The 19,420-nt window shown below is 41.6% G+C and overlaps 1 long non-coding RNA gene across 5 annotated transcripts in view; it reads left to right on the forward strand.

The window, feature by feature from the left end:
* Window positions 1–2,479: 2,479 nt before the first annotated feature.
* LOC122070033 overlaps window positions 2,480–19,420 on the forward strand; it is a 44,408-nt gene continuing 27,467 nt past the window's right edge. For 3 of the 5 annotated variants that reach the window (XR_006137638.1, XR_006137639.1, XR_006137642.1), the window contains exon 1: window positions 15,451–17,382. This is a non-coding gene — a long non-coding RNA (uncharacterized LOC122070033). Of the gene's footprint in view, window positions 11,561–15,450; window positions 17,383–19,420 lie in introns of those variants that run through there. The other 2 variants (XR_006137640.1, XR_006137641.1) reach the window with 2 other exon arrangements.

The following is a 19,420-nucleotide window of genomic DNA, read 5'->3' on the forward strand; positions in this document are numbered from 1 at the left end:
CATTGATCTTCCACTGATTCAAGAGTGAAGCTTTGACGTTTGGGAAGAGTGGCTAGCTACCCAGGAAGTGGCCAATCAAGCAGTTTTTCCATTTAGCAATCTCAAGTTCCAACAAACTAGTGGGACAAACACCCACCTTATGGTCTTCAATGATGGAGAACGAAGAACAGGGGATGTCCATTGCAGGAAGGGTGGGAGGGAGAAGCAATAATCGATGATTAAGATTTGGGAGGGAGAGAAGGAGTAGAGGAGGGGAAGGTGATAATAGGTAAAGGAGGAGGGGTATAAGGGAGGGGAGGAGTGGGAGTAGGGTCAATTATAGGGTTTTCAACGGAAGAGGCCGTCAGAGAGGGAGAATGCATGAGGAGGTTACATGTGAGAGGAGGGTTATAGACCAGACAAGAGCTTTTTTATCTATTTTTTTAGTCCTTTGCTATGTCTAAAAACAAACTTTCTTGGTGTTGTTGGCTACTTGCACTTGTACTTCTTCATCCCACTACGACATCTCTCTGTGGGTCTGACGACTACCTTTTGCTTCCCTTAGTACATCTTTAGCAACCCTTTTAATACAAGTCATCATCTTGTTCCACATCACATTGGAGTCTCCCTCGAGGTCCCATTGTGTGGGAAATTATATATCATAACGTTGAGAGATCAAACATATAAGAATAAAAAGTTTCTTTTATGCCTCTTTCAAACACCTGTAACATATTGTGTTAGAAATATAACGGGCTGAAATTGGGGTTTTATAGAAATAGTTTCTTACACTGCTTGCAGGTTCGCTTAAATTTGTTATTGTTCTCTCTCTCTCTCTCTCTCTCTCCCCCTCCTATGTTGAATGTATGTCTTTGCAATAGATAAGTGGTGAATAACAACAATGGTGGGAAACGGATCTGAAATTGGGGTTTTACAATCTTCTATTAAAATTGTAAGAGTGTTTTCATACTCTCTCTCTCTATATATATCTATATATCCTCGTCACATAGCTTGAATGTCTATATTTGCAATAGATAAGTGTTCATTTATGACATTGGTGGGAAAGGAAAGGTAACCGAAACTGAGGTCTTATAGTAATTTCCTTCTTCTAGTGATATGTCAATAATTTTCAATTGATTTTACTAGCATAATTGCTTTATAATAAATATTATAATTTATGATAGGATTTTCTTTCCTGTCACTATGCCCAGTGAAGTATATAATTCATTAAAATATAACCATTAGAGAGCTAGGCTTCTCTCAATACTCAGTGAAGGGATCTTATGTGGTCTTTCTCATCTCACGATATCTACAATTCTCACACTCTTTCTCATACAAAGCTTTGGTGAATCCCACAATTATATATCATTTATTTCACTGTGCAGAACACAAGTTATACTTTTAATTTTTTTGCTCGTCTTTTTATTTGTTTCATTTTGAAGTCGCATATTTTACTTCTTTTAGATATTGGTGGAAGAATCTAAAGAAACGCATGTTGTGGAAATCTATGTTGATGAAGCCACCATTTATGCCATACAGCAGCACCCGTTATTGGAAATCTCAAAGAGCATGGGTCATTTGTTGCTACTTAGGCTCTAGTAAAGAAATAAGACCTCTTCTGGCGGCGAATTGCCATGATGGGAATCCTAATTGACAATATCAAACGGGGGTCTTATTTCAGTTGTGCTGTTTATTCTAATCATTACTTGGATTTTTCCTAACCCTTTTCTTCAGCTTTTCCACTTGTTCACAAGAACATACATGCAAGAGATGGTGGCTTCTGTCGTTGCTATCCGTATATTTTTCACTTACCTTGATCTTTTGGGTTAAGATGAAGCTTTGCAGGTAAGAGGTGCATCCAAGATTTAAGGATGTAAGGGATGAGTTTTGATATGTCAAAAGAGCCACAAAATGCAAGAAGGATGAAAAGCTCTGGTATTGAAATCAAATGAAAGCTTCTTTCTTGGTGTTCCCAGAATCTTCTAAACATATGTCTTATTTGTTTCTCAGGTTTTGTCTTCCCGGCTTGCAAGTATATCCTTTGCAATTGAGGATGACCCTTGTGTTTCATGGATAGGATATCTGGCTCGTAAAATAAATTTGAACCAACAACCATACATGATATGCTCTTTCGAATTTGCATCCCTTTTGAAATACCTGTTTTGATGATTTAGATTGAGTGAAATTAAAACGACTAGATTCAAATGAATGCTTTTAGATTCCACTTATGGCAAGATTCTAGATGATATTTTCTTTTTTAATCTTTGTTAATTTGATAGCTAAATATCGTTGGATGTATAATTCACAATTTTCCCCCCATGAAATGCATGTCATAGTTGACTGCCTTTTTGTTTATTGGTACAATGCTATTCTGTCTGATTGATGAATAAGTCCTATTCTGGATAATTAGGTTTCAGTTAATATTTTATCCTCCTCTGATATCTTACACATGCTAGCTTTGCAGATCATTGTGTACTTATTTCTAGCCTCCCCACCCCCTAATTGTAGTTTTGTGAAGGCTAAAATGACACATGCTTGTAGAATATGGATGTGGGGACACTTGTGGGTGTTTGGTTATAATTGTTTCATTCATACCGAACAACCTGTATGCCCTGTAGGATGAAAGATTTATATAAGGAATTTTCTTTCTGAGACCCCTCAAGGTACCATTAAGTTTGCACCCACTTTTTTTTTTTTCACATGCCAGTCTTGCAGAGTTGTTAAATGGAATATGTTAGGATAAGTTAGAGAACTTACACAACTGCTGAAAAAAAAGTGTATGACATCATGAAAACTTCCATTAATTAACTTGTCAGTGGGGCAAAATGGTGAAATCAAGTTGGACAACATTCAAATAAGTGTGTCTCACCATCGTTTTTGCTTTAACCTTCTCCTTCTCCCTCAATAGCTTCTCCAGTTCACCCCAAAAATTTAACAAACTGACCCGAAACCCTCTCTCTTGCCTTCCCTTCCAATGACGTGACATGACCCGCAATGTCTCCTCCGGTGGCCTCCGCCGTCGGAACACCCTCAACCTTCACCGTTAACCTCCCTCCTCCTTTATCCAGATGGCCACCCTTCTTCCCTTTCCCTCCTCCCGCCTCCCACAAATCCCATGACTCGCCCCTGGACCTTAGTAGTCACCTCTACAACCCCCCATCGCCTTCTCCTCCACCCCTCCTTCCTCTGCTGGACACTCACTTTTTTTCCACCCTCCTACAACCCAAAATTCTTCCCCTATCGGCCTTTGTCCGCCGAGACTGTTAGATACTGAGATTCAAAAGTGGTAATGTTGTGTGGTTGGCTCGTTTCTAGGCAGCAGGAGACCACCGTTCATCATTGTAAAATCTTCCCTGGAAAAGCAATGGAAGCCAGTCTGTGCCGTGTGCACCTTTATGCTTGATAATGGGACTTTCATATTCAAGTTCGACTCTGAAATTGATAAAGCCTTCGCTGTTGATGGTGGACCTTGGCATGTTGGAAAGAAACCGATATTTCTCAAGCAGTGGGATGCTTACATGTCGTTCTCTAAGATGGAACCCACCTCTATTCCTCTCTTGGTGACTTTCCCCAATCTGCCTCTTCATTATTGGTGCGTGAAAGGCCTTAGCTTGGTTGGATCTCTTATTAGTAAACCATTATACTCTGACAAACGTACCGAGACCATGGACAGACTGTCGTTTGCAAGAATCTGTATAGAGGTGGAAGCCGATCATGTTCTCCCATCTTCAGTAAAAAAATTTGAAGGGGAAGATTATTTATTCACCCAAGAAGTCCAATACGACTGGCGGCCCCCCTTGCACAATCTGTAAGTGCTTCGGACACAAAGCAGAGACATGCAACTTCGTCACCCAGGATGTCCTCGTTCCAGCCTCTGAACATGAACACTCGAGTGAACGCGCTCCAGCAGATGCTCAAACCCACTGTGAATCTCGATCTCAATTCTGACTGATCCCAGCAATCCACCTTCTCGGTGAAGATCTCTAAGAAGATCAAACGGAAAAGGCCCCAGAAGACCCTGTCGTCGACCTTTGTCCTTAGTTCTGGCCCCCTCCCGACGGATCCTATGCTACCATTAACCGTTGGTCCAACACCTCCAACTTTGCCCATTGGTCCTAACCCTTTCTCGGTGTTGGACTTGTCAAATCTTGATGGAACTACTCACCAACCTTCTGAATCCTTGACTAACAATCCTAGGCGCAATCTCCCTCCTCTTCTTCCTCTCTTTGCTTCTGCCGCCGATACCTTATCCTCGCTGACATTAAACTCAAACCCCTTCCCCTCCTCTAGTTAACCTTCTTATGGTCTTGAGACTTATCGGTCCACCCTCGAATCGGTCCAATCCTCATCAGGGAATCCTTCCCTTGCCACCAATTCAAACCGGTCCACCCATGGCCCGCCTTTCATCCCGTTAAATCAATTTTTGCCGGTTCACCATCTTATCGATTCTTTAAATACCCGAAGGATCACCCCTAATACCCAAGTAATCTTTACAACCTGACCCACCATCTCAACCAAACCAACCCACCCACCTCCTCACCTAACCATTTAAACATTACCTATCTACCCGGTTGCCCATGAAAACTGGTTCTCCTTTAATTTATAGCCCTGGAGCCAACTCCAGACTCACTAGTGACTCGACCTCTGTTTCTCTGGCTTCTTCTGCAGCTCTCAGTACTATCCCGTCATCCTTGCCCTTCTTCCTCTCGCCCCTGCCCTGCCACAACATCATCTTCGGCGTCCTCTGAAGACTGTCTCCAAGCATCTCAGCTGCCCTGCTATTCAAGCCCTAATCATCCCAGCTACTCTACCCAAAGCACCATTGAAGGCCCCATCACAACTCCCCTTGTTATAGACTCCTCTCGGCAACCTCTGCAACCAAATGTCCTTGTTGCTACTGCCATTGATAACAATGATGCCTCCCTCAATATGTGCAATTCATTGTAAAACCATCCAAAAGGAAAACCTTTGGTTGGCACTCTTCATCTTATGCCCCCACCATACTGAACCCGACCACCATCACCACCCCATCGACCACTAATAGCCCCTCATCCACCATAACCAACCAAAAGAAAACAAGCAAAAAATCTTCCATTAAAACTAGATCTTCTTCCCCAACCACCTTCTCTATCATTGGCTATAGCTGTCGACCTCCCGCCTGGGTCCCCCCATTCCCAAGACCCCTCGTTGCTCCACCAAACGTTCGATGCCCCCCACTCTCGGTTCCATATGATTCCTTAGACCATATAGAATGTCCGAGGTCTCAATTCTTTGGCCAAACAAGTAGATATTAGATCTCTCATTCGCTCCTCTAAAACCAACCTCTGTTGCCTTCTGGTAACTTACGTTTTGGAAGCCAATGCCTCCCGGATCGCTTCCTCGATCGCTCCCTCTTGGGCTTTCGTTTCTAGTTATCTCCAGAGCCCCAATGGGAGGATTTGGATCCTTTGGGATCCCTGTTTTCTATCCATCTCCACTCTCTCCTTTGCCTAGGCCATTCACTTGTCTATCTCTCATCACTATGGCCCCTTCATATGCTTCCTCTCAATCATCTATGCCTTAAACTGGGGCCCCCAAAGGCTTCCCCTCTAGGCTGACCTGCTCTTCTTCACCCCCTTCACTAGATCTAGTCCTTGGGGCATTACGGGAGACTTCAATGTCACTTGTTCTAGCCACGAAAAACATGGAGGAAACCCTATTGATTCCTCGTCCATTAAATCTTTTAACGATTGTATTAAAGATCTAAATCTCATTGACCTCCGTTGGTCAGGTGCCAAATTTACTAGGCATAACAGGATATCAGGAAATTCAAGGGTGGCATGCAAGTTCGACCAAGTCCTTGTCAATGAAGCCTGGCTTGATTCTTTTCCATCTTCGCATACTACCGTTGGTCTTTATAGTATCTTTGATCACAGCCCCATCTCTATCCATGTTCTCCCCTTTCATACCTTTGGCCTTAAACCTAAAAAGTTCTTTGATATGTGGGTCTCCCATTCAGACTTCTTCCCTCTTGTCCAGAATGCTTGGAATATGCCCACCCCTTGCTCTCTTTCCCCCCTTTTGGATTTTGCCAAAAAGCTCAAGAATGTGAAAGCTTCCCTCAAACTTTAGAATTCCTCAACTTTCGGGAACATATCCTCTCGGGTTGCTTCCTGTCGAGATAGTCCTCTCCATCCAAGGTAGACTTTAGTAGGATCTCCTTAATCCTGCCCTGGCTGAGGAGGAGAAAGCGTCTGCCTCTGAGTTATCTCTGGCTCTTTGCCAAGAGGAAACTTTCCTCTGACAAAAAGCCCACATCAAATGGATTGAGCAAGGAGACTCCCATTCTGCTTACTTCCATTGTTCTCTCAAATCTAGGAACAACGTTAATGCCATCCCTAAGCTCATCTTCTCCTCTGAGGTTGAGCTCCTCTCCCCTGATCTCTTCAAGTTTGAAGCGACCTCTTATTTTCAGAGAACTCTTTAGTCCTTCCCCTCCCACCCCCCATTCCCCTTGATCTTATTAATAATTTTGTCCCCTCTGAGCTCTTCCGCCCCTCCAATCCATCCCCAATTATGAGGAAATCCTTGTGGCCATTCTTTCCCATAAGGCCAATAAAGCCCCAGGTCCCGATGGCTTTAGCATGGGTTTCTTCTCCGCTTGCTGTAACATCATTCGAAATGACCTCATTCAAGCGGTGCGCAGTTTCTTTTTAAATCCCAATCAAATAGGTGGGACCAATCACACTTTCCTTTGCTTAATCCCAATAAAGGAAGGAGCAGTGTATGAGTGACTTCAAACCCATTTCCCTGTGTAATCTCCTCTACAAGATGATTTCCAAAATCATAGCCAATAGGATTCAAAAAGTCATTGATCGACTCTCTTGTTAGTCCCAATCAATCCGCTTTCATTGCTGGAAGGAGCATCTCTGACAATATCTTCCTCTGTCATGAAATTGTCCATGGTTTTGACCGCAAGTCTCACTCCCCTACAGCCCTCCTCAAGATTGACATTTATAAAGCTTTTGATACGATCATTTGACGTTTCACCTCTAATGTGTTGACTCTCATGTCCTTCCCTCCCTCCACCGTTTGTTGGATTCCACTTGTATTTCGACCCCTTGTTTCTTTATCCTTGTGAATGTTAATCCGGTTGGGAAGCAGGGTACTTTCCCTCTGGTTGTGGTATCCGTTAGGGATGTCCCCTCTCCCCGCTCCCTCTTCTCCATATCACTTGAGGTTCTTTCCCGCTGCCCTCACCATCTCCACTATCATGGATTCCCTCCATTCCTTTGAATCTCTTTCGGGTCTCAGTATCAACCTCCTTAAATCCAACATGTTTCTCTCTGGAGTCCCGCCCGATGTCTAAAATATCCTCAAAATCTCTGGAATCCCTCTTGGCTAGCTGCCTGTTAAATACTTGGGCCTCACCCCTTATTTCCTCCAGGCTGTCTTCGCACTATTGCACCCCCTTGCTTGATAAATTGAGGAAGAGGCTTCAGTTTTTTAAAGCCAAACTCTTCTCCTTCGCTGGTTGTCTCACTCTCATCAGATTGATCCTCCAGCCTATGTACCTCTATTAGTCTGGCACTTTTATCCTTCCTGTCTCTGTGATCAAGTTTTTTGAAAGTCTCATCTGCTCCTTCCTCTGGAAATGTTCTAACTCCTTTAAATTCCTTTGCCCTCTTAGCTGGAAGAATGTCTTCCTTCCAAAATCTGAGGGAGGACTTGGAATTAGGAGAATCAAGGACGCCAACTCTGTCGTGTTTCTCAAGCTCATCTGGAAAATTGTGTCCAAGCACAAAAGCATATGGGTTTATTGGATCCACTCTGGGTTCCTCAAGCACAACTCGCTCTAGACTGCCACTCACATTCCTGATGCATCTTGGATATGGCGAAAGATCCATGATCATAGACCCATAGCCCTTTCTGTCACTCCATCGGCAATGGTCTGTCCACTTCTCTTTGGAAAGACCTTTAGCATCCTGCCTGCATCCTCTCCCACTTGACATCTCCCAGAATCATCTATTCCTCGGGTCTTCCTGCCAACACTCTTGTCTCCTCTATTCTTTCCCCCTTGGGTTGGTCCCCCCATCTTCTTCTCAGCCTCCTCTTCTTAATCTTTGGACCGCCCTCCCTCCTCTACCCCCTGGCCACAGAGGTAGAGAGGATAAGTGCAGATGGCTCCCCACCTCTGGGATCTTTTCGTCTGCCTTGGCTTGGTCCAACATTCATACCCTAACCCCCATAGTTCCTTGGCACAAGTTGATTTGGTTTAAAGGCCATATTCCTCGCCAAAGTTTCACCCTCTGGCGTTACCTTTCTATCTCCCCACCCAATCCTTCCTCATTCACCGGCAGATCCCTGCCAACCCCTCCTGCTGTCTCTGCCCCAGGGTGTGGAGGATATCCCTCATTTTTTCTTTTCTTGTCCTCTCTTCTTCTGTCTGAAAGCTTGTCCTCTCCAAGTGCTGGCCGGTTAGGAGACCCATTCTTCCCTCCTCTAGGGAGTGGAATTGGATTGACATGACCTTTTGGGGCTCTTCCATCTGCGATACTGTTGGTAAATTGGCTTTCTCTGCAACCATTAATCACCTTTGGATGGAACGTAACATCCTTAGATGGACCCGAAATATCGCTCGCAGGAGGAGATTTGGAAAGCTATCTACTTTGATGTCACTTCCAAAATCCCTACCCTTCATGGCCACCCAGTTGCCAACTCCCTTAGAAATGTCCACATCATCACCTCTTGGAACCTGAGGGTGAAAACCATCCCTCCTTCTAAAGCCACCATTGTCCCTCCTATGCCTAGAAGAAGCCTACCCCTCCTCCCCCCTCCCTCCTCCCTCCTCCCTCCTCCCTCCTCCCCTATCCTTGGGTTGGTTTTGTTGATTTTAGTCTTGCTTGTTGGTTGTATTAAGCTTTTTTCTCCTTTCGTTTGCTGCAGTTTGTCTTTAGTTGGCTTTTCCTTGTTGGCTTAAGGCTTCTCCTCCCCCCCATCTCCTTCGTATATTCTTCTCCTTGCTTGGTAATGAATTATTTATTCATCCAAAAAAAAAAAAAAGTTCACCCCAACTCCTCTTATCACTCTCTATGATATATTAATCCAACCCCAGTGCGCTAATCCCCCCCTCCTTTATCTCCAGTGTCTAACTTGCATTTATATCCTGTTAAGTAACCTAGAGTACCCATGCTGTCGGGCGAGGTTTTAATCTTGAGCCTTTGGGATCCAAGTCCAACACTCATAAGAGTTGAGTTGAAATCCTAGAAGGCATTGATCCATAATTGGGGATTCTAACTTACCCATCCCAGATATGATGCAAAAGCGTACGTGTGTAGCATCATTTTTATATGATGTCATATGTCTTTAATATCCCTACCCTGGATGGTAAGGAGACGAAACTCTTGGCATACCTGCAGTTCAGCTGATCAATTATCTGTGGCTTGAAGAGAGTATCTCTTATTGGAACCATTAATGATATCAAGAGCTACTCTACGAACCTAATCATCAAATACGAGATTTCAGATCTCCTTTAACATCGAGATTTCCCTGTTGGATCAATTCCTTGTTGATGAGTTCTTGTAAGCAGTCCATGGAAGCTTCTGTTACTATTTTCTTTGGAGTTCTGCATCATAGCTGAGTAATACTGCTTTGAGTATTGTATCATCTCTAATAAGATTTATCTAATTCCTCTCATTGGCAAAGACATTTTCCCCAAACGTCAGGGCTGCTCTTTCCCCTCAAGACCCCTCAGCAAGAAACCTGATCACAAAAGGCAATTACCTAATTTTCATGTGATCCCTCTTGGACAAGTCCCGGGAGGGCAGAAGGCTGTGTATTTGGAAATTGGACCAATTTGCAGAACAGAGTTGTTTGGAACCTGCAAATGGATGGTCAACCTTCAATCTGACCTCACTCTTTTTATTTCTTTTTGGTAATATCAATCTGAGCTCACTCGAGTCTTGAAAAATTTCTGATTTTGGCCAAGGACGCACGACAGGGCATGCGTGAGCAGTTGAACCATAAAATGAGGCCAAACCATCTTTCGGAATTGCTCTTCTTTGTGGGGATGAAGAGAAAAGGAGGGCTCAGAGGATTAAGTTTCAGGTTTATTCAATTTACTTGGAGGTATTTATTCCTCTTTTGTTCCTGGGTTCCTGAGTATGTCCATCTCAATAATTTCATCAATTACAGGGAGAGAGCAGGCTTTGGCAAGCTCAAAATGATGACAAAGGAATCAAGATAGGATATAGCTCGTGACCGTGAGAGGACCGGATTACATTAATACCCTTTGTCATCTACAAACCAGTCACTTCCAAATGAATTTAAATTTCCTATTTTACCCTTAATCTGAAGTACCTTTTGAAATAAGACAAGGGACTTGCATCTTGCTTGGAAAGAACTGTCGCCGAAGAAACTTAATATTCACCATTGTCACTGACTCATACATTCTCTTATAGTCTCCCATCTTTCTCATGCAGACTCAATGTCTCCCACTGAAACTAGCACCTTATCCTTGACCACCCTTCGCAGCACTTTTTTTTTTTACTATCACCAACTATAGATGCAGCTCATATGCTTTCTTTTGTTGTTCGGCTACAACAACATCACTTGATTGAAGAAGCCATTAGCGCCAGAGCAGATCTGCGGGCTTCTCTTTTATCAAGAATTAAAAAAAAAAGATCCTGTTCTTTGATAAGCAAAGACAAGGGACAAATAAAAGGAGGTGATATTTCTAAATACACCTATAGGGGTATCATTCAGACAGTCCCTTTATTTAATATATTGTTGTAGATACATCTCAATCTGTCTCCTATGTTTCTTTTATTGCTTGAACTGAGCTAAATCACAATTGCATTAAATTTTATTTAGAGGTTAGGTGAAATATTTTAGTCTAATTGCTGAATAAGTATCGAAATTTTTTGTCCCTAAAAGTTCCACTACCTTTCTATGACACATTAATACATATGCGCTTGACAAGGTGGACTTTCATTTTTAAACGTTACTTTTTCTTCAAATTCTTGAAAAGTTAAATGCAGGTTTCCTAATTCACATGCACAAAAGTGGCATTGATGTTCTGTATTGTGTGGAATGATCATATTTTGACATTCTTTTACTGTATTTGTATACTTCTATGCATTTAAAGCATGACATCTGCACATGGAGATACATTCTGACATTTATCTTCTATTTACTTAATGAATTATCAGTTAATGTGTATCTGTCCCACAGACTCACAGTTATTGACAGTCAGTTTGTCCTAGTAAAGTGCTTCACTTATAATTGGGCTTCCTGGATCTGTTGTACACTAGAATCATAATGAGATCTTTATCTTTTCTCTTTCACGTTCCTTTATGTTCGTTTATGGGTTTTTGCACAGTAAAATCATAATGAGTTATTTGTTACAAGTGTAACAATTTACAAGCTAGATATTTCTCTAGCCTCTATATTTATTAACTTTGTTATTTGCATATGTTATATAGGAATACAGGTCTCGAAGGGTGGAGATTGAATGCTAAGAACATTTGAAGATTGTGACATCCCTGTTTGAAGCTGCCGGAAGTTTTTCCATCAGGCTCTCAGCTAAAATATAGTTTGCATTTAGGTAATATTCTCACTCCAGGTCTACTAAATGCCTTTCTTCTGCATGTATGTATTTTCAATTAAGAGTTACCAAGATGGAAATGTAGAACTCACCCTGGCGGGAATAATTTTATTTCATCATAAAAGGGATTGTTTCTCATTTTATACAGTAGAACAATATAGGGTTCTGTTTTGTTAAGATAGGATTTTGTTATGTGAAGATAGGATTCTTCGAGAAGGATCTCCATATGTTATTTAATTTGGCACGTACTAAAGAAGAGAAGTGTTTTAATTAAATATTTGGACGTAATTACAAATATGTATAATGGTTTGGTGACTAGTTTAAGAACAGTGAGGGGTTAAGGTAGTGAATTCCCAATTACCAATTGGGTTACATCAAAGATCAGCTCCCCCTATATGTTTGCGCTTAATTCATCTATGATGATTTAACCAAAGACATTCCTTGGTCTGTGCTTTTTGTTGATGATATTGTTTTGATAGATGAGACAAAAGCATGGATTAATGCCAAGTTGGAGTCATGGAAATCAAACTTAGAATCAAAATGTTTTAAGATAAGTAGAATGAAGACGGAGTTAGGGTTTCTCTCACTTACCTTTAGATATTCGATCCAGTCACTTACGATAAAGTTAGCTATGTTTACCCTGGTTCATTCTAACATACCTTCTATTATCTTGAGAAAGAATTGAATGAGAAGAAGAATTCAGTGGGATGGTTGGTAGTGGTAGAATGCCTGGAAGGCAAGGATGGCCGAACCTGTCAATGCTTAGCCTGCCAGTATTATTGGAAATTTTTCCAGGAAGCATGAGCAAATAGGTAAAAAATCTGGTGATATGACCATAGAACCCAGACATGGAGTGGACCAATTATTTGAAGCTGGACAACAACCACCGGTAGGTCCCAACTGATGGGCTGGTGGTGCTGACCTGGCCAAAAATTTTCCATTTGGCTATATAGAGCCCACCTCCCTGTAGCACAACTCTTCATACTTACCCCATGCATAAGGGGTATATCCTATATTTTAGATCAGCTGAGTATATCCTATATTTTAGATCAGCTGGCAGTGGGGCCCGCATGGAGGTATAATTGTTTAATGTTATGGATTAATTTCAAGGGCCCTAGCCAAACAGACCCTAAGGTCTCTTTGGCTGGGCTATAAAATCCTTAGAGCAGTACTATTCAGTTATTATAATTATTTGCTACTCAGAAAGGAAAGGAAGAAGGAGAAGAGAAGAAGAAGAAAAGAGAAGTGAAGGAGGGAATAAGAAGAGATTATAGCCTTGCTATAAAGAGGATAGATCGCTAATCCTCAAGGCGGGATCTGATCTTGGCATGCTTAACCGGCGAGCTTAGCCCTTGAAAATTCCAAATAGACCAGCAATTCATAATAGGAGGGGAGGGAGAGCAAGGTGGCCTTAAGGAGGCTGGGGAGGGAGAAGGGCAAGTAGCAGATTTTCTTTGATGACGCCTTGGATATTCCGAAACAAAGGGGGATCAAGGGGAGGGGAGGGGGTGGCAGATGACTGAGAGAGGATGGATTTAAAGGAGGATCCCGGGAAGGGATTGGACTTAATTGAGCTGGGCTTCTTCGAAGCTTTGGATTTCTTGGACTTCTTAGGAGCTGTAGAGGTCAAGGTGTAAGAATGCTTCAAGGCAGTGGGCTTTAAGGGGCTCATGGGAGCAGGAGGAGGCAGATCATGGGCTTGCTGCAAATAGATACAGCAAGGGTAGTTGAAGAAGAATGGCATGGTCCTATTGTACTCATGGTTTAAAGTATCTCCGATACGATACCCCTTCGATACGTATCTTAAATTTAGCCAATTGATACGGTGACCGATATTGATACTTTAATCCTTGATCTTTAGTATATCTTAGTGTATCTCCTATACGATACGATACGATACCCTCCGATACGTATCTTAATTTTAGCCGATTGATACGGAGATCGATACCGATACTTTAATCCTTACTTGTAAGGGAGTTATAGTAGGGGAGGAGGCAGTAGCAGAGTTGGCATGACACTAGGTGGTGTGATGGAGCTGTCACCAGGGACATCAGAAAGAGAAATGTGGGAGTGGGACAGTAGAGGAATTGTGTCACTTCCCTGATGATGACATGGGCAATCAGTAGAGGGAAGGAGAGGAGACGATGATGACGTGGCTAATCTCTGCGAGGGAGAGGCAAATTCAGGGGAGATGCGACTAGAAGGTGTTGGAGACGATATGGCATGGCCCTGTCTAGAAGGGCCCTCGAAAGGGAAGGGGAGAGGCGGCTGGACAACATTGATGACGATATAGCTAGGCCTTGTCGGAAGGGGCCCTCGGTAGGGGAAGAGGAGTGGTGCGGAAGTAGCGTTGAGGACAATGTGGTATGGCTTTGCTGGAAAGGCCCTCGGCAAGGGAAGAGGAGAGGCTGGTGGGTTGCTAAAGAGGGGGTGGGCCAAGGTGGAGTTGGTCAAAGAATTGAGGGCCGAAGAGGGGGGAAAAGGCAAGAGCCCAGAAGTGAGGGTGTTCACAAGTAGAGAAAGATAGGATCCCAAGTATGTGTTGAAGGGCACGGGTCACTAAGACCTTTTGAATGAACTGTTGAAGTGAAGATTGGGGTCTTACCCTTCACATCAGGAAACTCTGGTCAACTTTCTTCCTTCTTTTCCAAAAGGTGTAATGTAGGCCACCATGCAGCACAAAGGCTCTCTTTGTCCTGTGGCATTGAGTCCGATTGCCCCTTTTTTAACACTAGGGTGGAGGATCGAGGAAGGGAGAACATAACTCAGAGGAGCTCCGACAGGAGGGTTGGCCAGAGAGGGGTTATAAAAGAGCAGGTTAGAAGACAAAGAGGAGGGTTGGGAGAAGGGAGGTGATTGGAAGAGGTAGGCGATCCTATGAATGGGTAGAGAGAGCTTATAGGAGAAAGGGGGTGACAGGGGATAAAGGAGTCATGTGAGATAGGGTAAATTACCGAAAAGTGGTTATGCCTAGAGGGAAAAGTCCGACGGTCTGAAGTGGAGTGCTTGTTGGACGCCAAGAGGTGACCAGATCCATTTTTGGAGAGCCAGCAGGGGCAGGCAAGCTCAGAAGATCCATTCTTTTGTCTATGAAGGGGGCACAGGCTTGGAGCAGTTCAGAGAATGATGGCCGAAGACTGTACACACCAGGAAGTGGGAAGAATCCAATCGTAGGAAACTTCTTGGCTGAAGGAGTGCCCTTCTTCATCCATAATGATTATCGAGGATGGAGGAGTTGATTCAACGAACACCTAAATGCATATTCGCGTAAAAGGGTGCCTTTGCCTGTTTTTTGTTCTATAATCCATAAACAGGGGGTGCCGATGTCATGAGGCTTAAACCTTTTTCTCCCCAAAAGTGAAGGGAAGGCAACCTAAAAAGATATGGAGCTATAATCCGTTTTGTGGAGATGCATGAACTGATTCCATTGCCTGAGAAATACCTGCTTCTTCCAAACTGCCAGGGGCCACCTTTAAGGGCCAGAAGCATGCTTTGCTCATTAGATAAGTTAAAAGAGTAATACTCTATTCTCAAGGACGTGGATTTCTAGGGCGGTTGAGTGCCATTAGTTACAGAGGGAGCGCTTGACAATAGGGAGGGGGGGCTTGCTACTAATGAAGTTCCCAACCAGCAATATCTGCACTTCGAGATCTCGGAGTCAAGGTAACTCATAGGGTATAAACCAATCTTCTTGTCGCCAAGAAGGGAGGGGTGACAAAGTGAACGGGGAAGCGGTCGGAGGTCCTAAGGATGGAGCTTCATGATTTGGAGCCAGGAGAAGAGATGAGGGGGGAGGAGGAAGGGGGCAGGGTATCAAGGGAGGCTGGGGGAGGAGGAGGGAGTAATCTTAGATTGATCCAATAAGAACTGACCAAAGTATATTGATTTATTGATATATTATACATAATATAAGCCCATGATTTGGTGGTTTCTAAAAAAAATATTCGGGTAATGCCGTTTGATGTTCTTGGTTGATTTTCCAAATTATGTTGATGAACTTTATACAATTTCTCAGACTAATTTGTGGGATGTGGTTCACTATATAGGGTCTTGGGCATTTGAGCATTAAGGTTGGGGCGAGGATTTTTAACTATTTTGTAATGCGAGGTCTGAGAATTTCTGTTGTCAAGATAAATGAGCAGAATTTTGGCATTTGGCATAAACTCCCTGACTTTTATTTATTGATTGAAAAAAAACATAGGTAAAGAAAATAGACTAGATTTTATTATTCTGAGCGGTAATCTTGAACTCTTTGTCATTTTCAGTCGTGGACTTTTTTCACTCTTGAAGAAGCACATCTCCCACTGCTGGCAGTACCCTCTTTTTGGAAATTTTTTTGCATATTTGAATTCTGGAAATTAGTCTGAATCTGACCATCAGATTCAGTTGATTTTCTAGGGCCTTATGGCCCTCACTTGGAAGGTCCTTCAACTAAATCTAGAGGCAATCTCCCTGTCGGAGTGACTGTAATTTTAATTCACTCAAAAATGAAGCATGTGAGATTGATGCAAAGGAGCAACAGGAAAGGTACTTTAAAAAGTGCTAACGAACGAAACTGTTTCTTTTATTTTGGTTGCTTCTTATTGTCTGGAAACTGCCCTAAGACAATATAATTCAACCTTTGTTGCTTTTAAAGCATTATAAGGTATAGGCGATTTTATAAATAAAACTTGGCTTTGGTTATTTTCATTTCTGTGAATTCATATGGCTGTGAGATGCAGTGCTTGTGGTGAAATACCTTTGATGGCTGGTGGGCTGCTTAGTTGTATCTGTTTCTTATTCTTTATTCCCCTTCATTAATATTCAAGTAAATGTTCTATTTATAGTCTTATTCGGTTCTCTTCAATTCTTAATTGATGCACCTGGGATGATAACATAGCCATATTTGAGATAATTATTGTAGCTAATAACTTGCATGGAGATTACCAGCTTGCTAATGGTTATGGGCATGACAAAGCCAAGAAAGTTCTTAAGGTAACTTTTGTTCTTTTAACTTTTTTGTTTTAAATTTTTTGTTTTTGGGTCCAAAATAAGTGAAAGACAGAATCCTGCGGTTGTGGCCTGTGGGTTCTCCAACCTTGATAGTTCGTGGATCTACCATGGGCTGCTTCTTAGGTGGGGCGTCTAGCATGATTTGTATGTGTCCTGGTTCCCTTAATGAGAAAAATAATAGACAAATAAAATTCTCTTGTTTTGCATGACTTGGCCAAGTCAGCATCTTAACTGCTTCTGTTACAAGAAGAATAATCCTATATGGGACATACAGTTGAGTTGGCTGCTGTCATTTAACAAGTGTCTAACCTGATGATCCCATCTTTATCCAAGTGTTGAAATGGTAATGTCATCCTACACTGTACATAATTTAAAGGACTACCCTATAAGAAAGTTGTGTGGGTGGCCTGCCCACCAGCCCACAAAACCTTCTTCCATCTCTTTTTTTAATCTCTTGTAAAAAATTTGGATGGTTCTGAGCAATAGCCATTATCGTGTATAGCCTCTACATTATGGTAGCCACATAGTGTTGGGTTAAAGCTCCATAAGGGATTAAAGGGATCTGTAATCAGTGACTTCCAACTTGTAGCCTTTACTAGTTTTATTAAAGACTAACCATTCTATTATGTTCAGTGAATTTTGTCTCTGGAAACTACAGGAACATAGAAACAACTTTATCAACCAAAAAGACTTAATTTTCCTGTGCAAGCATGGGATAAATATATCGAGGATACCATTCGGTTGGTAGATTGCCTGGGATCCAAATACTCCACCACCACCTTTTATTGGGGGTTCTCTGGCAGCCCTTGATAATGCATTCTCATGACACGGTACGTCTTGTTCCAATCAGTTTTTGATATTTTAAGCATCAAAATTTGACACCTTTACTTTTCAGTGTGGTTTACTTGCAAAACCTTTGGTGCAAGATATATGATATAAGGTGTATTATTAACCTTCATGCAGCTTTGGGATCCTAAAATGGAATGGAACGTAGTGTCAGCAGAGATGGTTCAGTAGACAACGAAATATAGTGCCATTAGAGATTGTTCAATCGACTACTAGCCCACATCTCCAAATTACATCTCACGAAGCTTGGATGTTATTGATTTTTTGCTTGTAGGTACTTTATATCAGACCTTTATGAGCCCTAATATATAGGATCATGGAAGAAGTTGATGGAAACTCTATTGTTCACTCATAAAATACATTATTAAGATTCAGATGAATTCAGACCAGAGTAATATATTTGATATGGAAAAAAAAAGGATGAGAATTGGATGAAGGATATATAATAAGGGTTTCAGCTAGGATTTTATTAAGAAACTAAAAAGGGGCAATGACCCAGTGTAAGCTTTCGCAAGGCCTCTGGAGGGATGGAATTGAAATGTTCCTAACCTTTAGCATTTTGCACAAAATGGTTACTCTTAAGGCTTGAACTTGTGTCTTTGTGGTTGCTGCTGAGCTTTTTACCAGCACCCCTTTTGAATTAGAGAACAAGGATTAGAATTGAAAAAGATCAGGGAGTACCCCGAAATATTGTTAAGGAGAACAAATTCAGGACTGTAGATAGGATCCCTAGGGTTCTTATAGAGGTTTTGATGGTAAAAAGAGAATTTCCTACCTGTGGCAATAGGATTAGGTGGTATAGTCTGGTTGCTGGATTGGGTTTGAGAAATTATCAGGTTTGGGTGATTCACATGTAGTAGTAGAAGTTTAAAGCTTGAGTGGAAAATAGTTATACTGGTAGTTTAAATTTGGATTTGCATAAATGTTTTTGGAAATTATAAGAAAGAGGAAGAATAAGTAGAAAAGTAGGATAACCTAGGTAGTAATACCTTAAGAGAAAGTAGCATTACTTAGCTAGAAGAAGCTTTATTAAAAAAAAAAAAAAATTAGAACTTTTTTTGTTGGTGTTATTGCTTTATATGTTTTAAGTCTAACTGATCAACAAGTATATTCCGAGAGAAACTAACCACATCAACAAACATAATTTTCTTGACTTAGTGATGCAGCTTTAAGGATTTGATGATTTTACTCTTGCCTCTTCATGGGAAAGGTGTCCTAATGTTTCTTACGACATCTCTTTGTGTTTGCATAAGATTTACTTCAAACTGTAGCGATAACATAAGTACTATGGATCTAACGGTGGCAACTGGTAGGGTAATGGCTATAATCTTCCTTTCCAAGGTACATAGGGCCCTCTAGTGTTACCCAATAGTGTAGGGTAAAGATGTAAATATTCTAATTACCCAGAAGAGCATTGAGGTGTGTAAAGTATCATTATTTTACTTTAACCTATAACTATAATAGTAAGATATTTGTGTCGAAAATGGGCCACTAGCTATAATCTTTGATAATTGATAAGACAGGTTATTGGGTTATCATTAAATGGCTACTTGGCTACTGGGTTGGGCTTTGGAATATGTTTGTGTTTGTATTTGACATTATACTATATACATGAAAAATTCTTAATTACCTCCATAGTTATCTAGGCGACACCTAGGCGTCCAGGCGAATTGCCTGGGGCCTAAGTGACATTCGCCTTATTGCACTGCATACCGCCTTGTGTTTTGGCACTTATTTATGCAAAATATCATTTAAGTAAATGCTTTTTACTTAAGATATTATTCATAAATAAACAAATACCCCCTATTTGAATCCAATAAAAATAGTTTAAAAATCAAATTCCAAAAGGATAAAAAGTCAACCCCCCCAGTCCAAGAAGAAAAATTGGATTTTGGTTATAGGGGCGATTTTCAACTTTTAAATGCTGGAGTTTTTCTCAATTATGAAAATTTTATAAATTCTATCATGTTAAAACATTGCTAAAAACCAAAAGTCCGGTAAAATAATTTTTTGTTTTGATAT

The sequence above is a fragment of the Macadamia integrifolia genome, unplaced genomic scaffold (assembly GCF_013358625.1).
Source record: "Macadamia integrifolia cultivar HAES 741 unplaced genomic scaffold, SCU_Mint_v3 scaffold810, whole genome shotgun sequence".
In the NCBI taxonomy this organism is placed as follows: Eukaryota; Viridiplantae; Streptophyta; class Magnoliopsida; order Proteales; family Proteaceae; genus Macadamia; species Macadamia integrifolia.